Below are 8110 nucleotides of genomic sequence, written 5' to 3' on the forward strand. Positions count from 1 at the left end.
AGCAGAAGGGGCCGGGGGGGGGGTCATAGCCCCACTGTTTATGTGTGTTAACTCGTACCATTGTGCTAGTGAGTTAGTGTAATATGTAGAGAGTAGGCCACAGTCCCACCGACAAAATTTTGCAGTCTGATTACTTTCCCTACTGTGACTTTCAGTTTCTCCCAGAGGAGTGTTTGTGTAGCCAGTTTTGCTTACTGTACATTGCTGTGAAACACGGGGTTGATAATTTAATTTTCTTTTTCTAATAATTCATATTTACAATAATTTTTTGCACTATTTCTGGAGACTTCGTTTTTTTGAAAGCAGAGATCTGTGCTAATGGACACTAATGTTGTTTTCACAAAGAGTTTCTCAATTTATAATTTTTATATTGATGTAAATCGGTTCACTTTTATGTAATTAATGTGTATACTTTGTATATAATTAATGTGTACGGAGGTAACCCAGTCAGCTGTATTTATTTTTGTGTCATGTATAGTAAAATGCATCAACGTAGGTGTTTGGCCACCAGTGAGTTGTGATGGTGCATCTTCCTAGTTTATGTTTAAGATAACAGCTATAAAGCATGACTGTGGGCTCATTTGGCGTAAAACCTGATCATTTTTACGTTAAACGAGTTTCACACGTCTGTGGATTAGCAGTGCTCATTGTAAGAATAATATATATTTTAAATTGATAAACGTTAATTCTGCTTTTCTGTGTAATAAAAAATTGCACCAAGGGAGTGCTTGATGCAGTTATCTTATTTTGGGAAAATTTTGTTTCCCCAGACCTTAGGTTTCTTTTTTTTTTTTTTCGTTGAGTAGTTGCAGCCCAGTGGTTTCACTATACCCCCCTCACCTGGTGGTCTGGGGGAGGGGGTATTACGCTGGGTATTGTAGAAAATATGTGTATAAAAAATCGCTCCATATATAATGTCAGTTTACGGGTTTTTGTTATGAAACCAGATGCGTATTAGTCCTGAAGAGTAGCCAGGACAGGACAGGGGCAGGAGAGATGTGGATGTGTATGTGCCAGTACTGGATGAGCAGCGGCTTGAGTAAGACGTAATAAGATGTTATTTTTTGGTGCTTGTGTAAGCAGAGGGGGGTGATTTTGGATAAGTTTATGTCTTAGGCTAGTTAATAATTTTTGTATGTACTCAACTAATTGTACCTGTAAGGCCCTAGTATGCAGAGACTTGTGTAGTGAAGAGTACAGATAACAATGTTTTGCTGCAGGCTAAGAGGCCGGCAGAAAGGGGGGTATCATAGCCCCACTCGTACCACCGTGCTAGTTATTGTGTAATATAGAGAGTAGGTTGTATGTTGTATATGTAAGTTTACCATTAATATAGTTATATTTTTGTACATTTAGTTTTTGTGCCCTTATAATAAATATGATTATTGACCATTTAATTAACGTTTTTTATTGTGAAGGAACAAGCTTGGCCCTAGGTTGGCACAGTGTTCTTTAATATTTTAAATGTCCCTAGAAATGCTTTAACCCCTAGGCGCCAGCATTTATTTTTACATAAGGTAATAACTGCATTACATCCATTTCCTTGTATCAAGAGCCATCTACCCGCATTAAGGTAAAATAATGCAATGACATGAAACAATACCATTTCGAGATTAAAAGTAGCAAAATGGCTCATAAACACTCCATTAACTACACCAAGACCAAGTAGGGTACACAAGAGCTGACCACTTGAAGCAGAACAAGAGGTTTCCTAAAGTTTTCTCATGGAAACCAATATCAGGGATGGTCTATATACAACTGGTCAGAGAGAACTTGCACTTGTCATTTGTTCCACGAACCTTCATTTAGGAATAATTGACCAGGACTGAAAATTTGAAGCCTTTTGAATAAGGCACTATGAAGTTATAAACGGAAACTTTGGTGGAAGTTAAAAGAAAATAATAACAGTTTGCAGTATGTAACATTACAACTGCTCAGGCATCACTGCAGCTGGTACAGTCTTCAAGCTCTCACTACTTTCGTAAAAAATAAAAACGCTACAAAAACGCTTGTTTTCAGTAGTTCTGATTTTTTTTTTTTTTTGCAGTTCAATTCTACATAAAGTTCTCTACAAGCCTCTTAAAAACTAGTTTTATTTTGTGTTTTTTTTAAATTGCTAGTTTCATTAAATTAACTGATGTTCAAGTAAAAACAGTCGATAAACTGGCAACACTTGCGAAACACAGATTAATAAACAAATTACTTCCAAATAAGTCACACCAAAGCTTAAGTGTTTGAAGTTGACCAGGAAAGATATTATCAAGTAATTACAAAGGGACACCAATGAATTTAATAAAATTGGCAATTCAAAGTTATCATAGCTCAAACTGAAAGTTAAGATTTCTTTTAATAAAGTCCATGAACATTGAAAGTTGGAAGACTTTTAGGAGAAGCATTTTTCCTTAATTTTTTTTTTCTGAATCCAACGATTCCAAGTATTTTTGACAATTTTAAATTTACATCAAAACAATGTAAACTTACAGTGTGTTTTCCTTCATATGGAATGACTCAGCGTTAATATTTTGAAGCCGATAAAATGAATCATTTTTATTTATTGACCGGAAATTAAAATCACAATATATTTTATAAAACTGGTAAATTTGGACTCATGGAGCCCATCAGCAACGCGAACTTTGCTTTATGGAAAAAACACCAGGGCGAAAAATTTGAAGCTGATCAGAAGTAGCATTATTAAGTTATCAGATGAATTCCAGCGCGTCTAAGTCATATAAAAAATAGTGCATTGACATACTTTCCCGCACACAAACTAAACTTAATGGGTGTTATTTTGGATGCGTAAACCATTAAATACTGAAGTTATTCAGACGAGGAAGATTTAGAGGTATATAACACGAATCAAAATATCGTACTGTTGTACAATAAGATTACCAGATGTGTACCCAATGCACATGAACTTCACTCTCAACCATAGCCGTAGTATGAGGACCTATGTTTTCATTTAATTGTTTGATACTATGGTGCAGAAGTTTCTGGAAGCTATCAGAGCCATTCCAGGATGTTTGGAATGCATTTACAGCTTTAATCATAAGACAACTGCAGATGCCAATTGGTCGTACAATCTTGACCAAGTTACTTTACAAAATCGCTGATAACTTGAAGCCAATCGGATTAGGTGTTCTCGGTTTATGAGCAAAACTGAAACAAAAAGTTGGAAAAACAAAACGAGAAAAATAAAGAATGAAATTCTAGCAAACGCTTAAAGGCCCCTTTCGTGTATTCCTAAATATCTCAACATTTACGTCCTTTATACTGCTTCCAATCTGATATTCAATCTTTGATTGCCTAAATTGTTCATTACTTTCATCTCCTTGCTCTTTTCTATGTTCACATTTAATTTTCTTTTTTATATACCCTCCTGAATTAATCTATCAACCTTGGTAAATTCTCTTCAGAATCTGCCGAAAGAAACGTGTCATCGACAAAAAGCAATGTGACAACTCCCACTTTGTATCAGATTCGTTAATCCTATACTTCTCCCTAACAACATAGCATCAACTTTTTTTTTACAACCCCATCTATAAATATGTTAAGCAACCATGATAACATCAAATATCCCTGTCTAAGGCCTTCCCTTTTTTAACATAATCTCCCTGTCGCTTACATACCCCAACCTGAAACTCACTATGCATAAAAATCTCTTTACTGCCAATGATAATCTACCACCTATTACATACGTCTAAAATATCTGTCACTCTGCTCCCTTGTCCACCTTATATACATTTTCGAAATCCATAGCTACAACAAAAAATCCCTCATTTAGCTGAGTATTTTTCACTTACATGCTTCACTGTCAACACTTAATCTACACATCCTCTGCTTTTCCTAAAATTTCCCTGCTTCTCTACAATCATTTAATTTGTCTTAGCCTTAATTTTTTCGACAATAACTCTACCCGATAAACTCAACTAATTCTCTAATACTTCTTACACTTTTTTGTCCCCTTTTCCCCCTTATAATAAGAAAATATGCATGCCCTCTGCCAATTCCTAGGCACCTTTGCCCTTTTCATGCACATATTGCACAGCTGCAACAATCACTTCAAAATTATTTCCCTACCTGTTTTTCGCATTTGTCTTGATCCCATTTATCCCAACTACTTCATTTGTCCCCCCTCACATATGGCTCGTCTTCACTTCTACAAGATGTTATACCTGTCTTCACAATGCCTGAAATCACTACCTCGCTTTCTTCATCAACATTTAACAACCCTTTAAAATTTACATTCTATCTTCCAAGAATCATCACCTCACCGTCTGATGACCTCCCGTTTTTTTACATTTTCCTACATTTTTCTGCAAAGTCCATTTGTTCCCTAGGCTTTCTAAACTTATTACTCTCATTCCAAAACTTTCTCGTATTCTCAGCAAAATTTGTTGATAAAAGTTCACCCACTCTCTCGGTGGGTCACTTTTCGCATTCCCTTTCCACTCTTTTACCCATTCTTTTACTCGTCATATACCCTCCCCTCCATACATCAGTTCTACATTGTGAAAACGTCTCGTATTCTAACTTTCTAATCCTTACTACCCTCTTTATCTCATTATTGCACTACTCGCTCCTCTTCCCACTGCAGTAACCTTCGTATATAAACAAACTTCCGATGCGTAGTTTAATACTACATTCTTTAATCTTCCCTAGACTTCTTCAACCCCCTCATGACCTGTAATCGCTCTAGTTCCACCTTTCTCCACAAAGTTGCTAATATCAGACCATACATATTTATTAACGTTCACTCATCTCTTACCCACTGGTCATATTCTCCCATCTTTCTCTTACTCTCACTCTAGCTACCACTAAACAATAATGTGATATATATGTCGCACCTCTAAAACTATACACATCCAAAAGTCTAAACATCAACCTTTTAACTAATACATTATCTAACAAGCTGCTGTCAATTATGGCTAGAATAAGATCTTACTAGTTATTACTAGGATCCACGTTATCAATTACCCCTGGCACCCCAAACTTTCCTACTACTCCCTCTACAACGGTTTCTCTTACTTTAGAAATTAAGTCCCCCACAAAAATTTTCTCAGTTCAAAATGCCCTAAAGACTCGCTTAAAACTTCTCAATCTCTGTCTGTCTGACTGTCTCTTTCTATGTCTTTGTCTCTCTCTCTTTCCCACTCTCTCTCTCCTTCCCTCCCCCTCTCACTCTCTCTCTCCCCTCCTCTGCACACCATTTTTTCCACACGTTCATAAACACTTACTACAAATCACATCTAACATTCCACTTATTTTGTAATTTACAAAGTTCTTAAATTTAAACATCTGTTTCCCTTCTGAAACAATCCTGTCCTAAGATATGAATCGCTTAGAGCTGGGACATACAGCTACTTTTCATTCATAAAATTAACAGTCAGTTCTTTCTTCTCATTCGTACTAAACCCACTCACACTCAAGTAACCCAACTTCAAAATTTCTTCCTGAAATATTTAATAATTAATACGGAAGAAAGGGTTTCTAGCCCCTTCTTCCCTTTCTTCCCGGACACCGAGGCTCCATGTGAAGTGCGGCAGGGCTTCAGGGAGGAAGCTCAGCTGCTAATTGTTGACAGTAGAATTTGGTTGCGTTGGGTTAGTAGGTGTTGAGGAGGGAAAAATAAACACAGATGCAGTGTAATGTGATCCTTAATTGACAACGTTTCGCCCACACAGTGGGCTTTATCAAGTCACAAACAGATCTACCAGGGTGAAAGGTACGTGAGTATTTATTGGATGGAGTCAGGTGGAGAATGCTGGGTAGGTTGGATCTGAACCTGCATGTGACAATCTTCCGAGTAGGGTGACAGAGACTAGGATCTTGGAGATTGGACAAATATATGAGAAGACCTTCTGCAGTGTTCCTCCATTCTTATGTTCTTATGCGGGATAACGATGAAGAAGTTTCTTGGCGAGAGGTTTAGCTGTGTTACAGAAGCTGTATAAATATTCTTACAATGACTTATAACATTCATTTCAGTGAGAGATAATGGAGGTGGTTGTTGTAGTGGTTGTGGTAGTAATGGTGTTAGTAGGCTTTGATGGTAATGGTGGTGGTAGTGATAATGGTTCTGGTAGTGGGGGAGGGGGAAATATTGCAGCGGTGGTAGTGGTGGTGGCGTTGATGATGCTGACGGGGGTTGTGGTGGTGGTGTTGCGACGGCGGCGGCGGTGGTGGTGGTGGTGGTCGAGGTGCTAGTGGCGGTGATGGTGGTGCAGGTAAAAGTGGTGGTTCTGAAGGAGGTTGTAATGGTGCTGGTGGGGGTGATGGTGGTGTTGGCAGCGGCGGAGGCGGCGTTGATGCTGGCGGTGGTACTAATGGAGACGGTGGTACTGGCGGAGGTGGCGGAGGGGGTGGTGGTGGTGCTGGTGGAGAGGGCGGAGACAGTGGTGGTGCTGGTGGAGGTGGTGGAGGCAGTGGTGGTGCTGGTGGAGGTGGCGGAGGCGGTGGTAGTGCTGGTGAAGAGGGCGGAGGCGGTGGTGGTGCTGGTGGAGATGGTGGAGGCCGTGGTGATGCTGGCGGTGGAGGTGGTGGTGCTAGAGGCGGAGGTGGTGCTGCTGGCGGAGGTGGCGGTGGTGCTGGCGGTGGTGATGTGGTCCGGGAGTCAGTAGCGCCACAGTGATGCTCCAGACGTCAAAGAGGGAGGAGTGCGTGGCGTTGCTCCCTGGTTGTCTCTCCATCCCACAGTGCGCGAGTTTCGTGTTGCATGAGACCAACATAAAAATTATTCGACATTCCGAGTGAAAATCTTTATCGTGTCCCATGATAAAGTAGTGAAAGGACTGACAGGTGTCCATTTTGACTTTACAACTATACATACACATTCATAACTCGAACTTTAAAAGAGAGAAAAATATAATGACTAGTTTTTGAGCTTTTAAAATCAAAATATAAATTGCATCTGGTGAAGATTATATAAACGTCAAGAAGAATAAAGTTAAAAAGTTTTCCTCACCTGTCTAAAAGGTTCCTCATGACTAATTAGAAAATAAGTAATTGGTTCCTGTGGCTTGAGTTCCGGTTCGTACACAACTTTTGTCTGAACACGAATGACATATTTCTATTGTCATTAGTATTCGTACTTTTATTACTCATTATTATTATTATTATTATTATTATTATTATTATTATTATTATTATTATTATTATTATTATTATTATTATTATTATTATTATTATTATGATTATTATTGTACCACCTGAAGTTTTGCACTACTTAAAGTAAACAATGATTTATTGTTACGCAATTTTTTGAATGCAGATTTTTATTTTACACGAGATTTAATATAAGCAACCTAACCTAACCTAACCTAACCTAACCTAACCTAACCTAACCTAACCTAACCGAACCGAACCGAACCGAACCTAACCTAACCTAACCTAACCTAACCTAACCTAACCTAACCTAACCTAACCTAACCGAACCGAACCTAACCTAACCTAACCTAACCTAACCTAACCTAACCTAACCTAACCTAACCTAACCTAACCTAACCTAACCCAACCCAACCCAACCCAACCCAACCCAACCCAACCCAACCCAACCTAGCCTAACCTAACTTAACCTAACCTAACCTTACCTAACCTAACCTAACCTAACCTAATCCAACCCAACCCAACCCAACCCAACCCAACCCAACCTAACCTAACCTAACCTAACCTAACCTAACCTAACCTAACCTAACCCAACCCAACCCAACCCAACCCAACCCAACCCAACCCAACCCAACCCAACCCAACCCAACCCAACCCAACCTAACCTAACCTAACCTAACCTAATCTAACCTAACCTATCATAACTTAGCCTAACCTAACCTAACCTAACCCAACCTAACCTAACCTAACTTAACCTAACCTAACCTAGCCTAGCCTAGCCTAACCTAACCTAACCTAACCTAACCTAACCTAACCTAACCTAACCTAACCTAACCCAACCCAACCCAACCTAAGCAACCCAAGCTAACCTAACCTAAGCTAACCTTAGCTAACCGAAGCTAACCTGACCTAAGCAAACTAAGCTAACCTAACCTTACCTGATCTAACCTAACCTAACTTAACCTTTCCTAATCTAACCTAAACTTACCTAACCTAACTTATCCTAATA

This window comes from Cherax quadricarinatus, chromosome 2 (assembly GCF_038502225.1).
Source record: "Cherax quadricarinatus isolate ZL_2023a chromosome 2, ASM3850222v1, whole genome shotgun sequence".
In the NCBI taxonomy this organism is placed as follows: Eukaryota; Metazoa; Arthropoda; class Malacostraca; order Decapoda; family Parastacidae; genus Cherax; species Cherax quadricarinatus.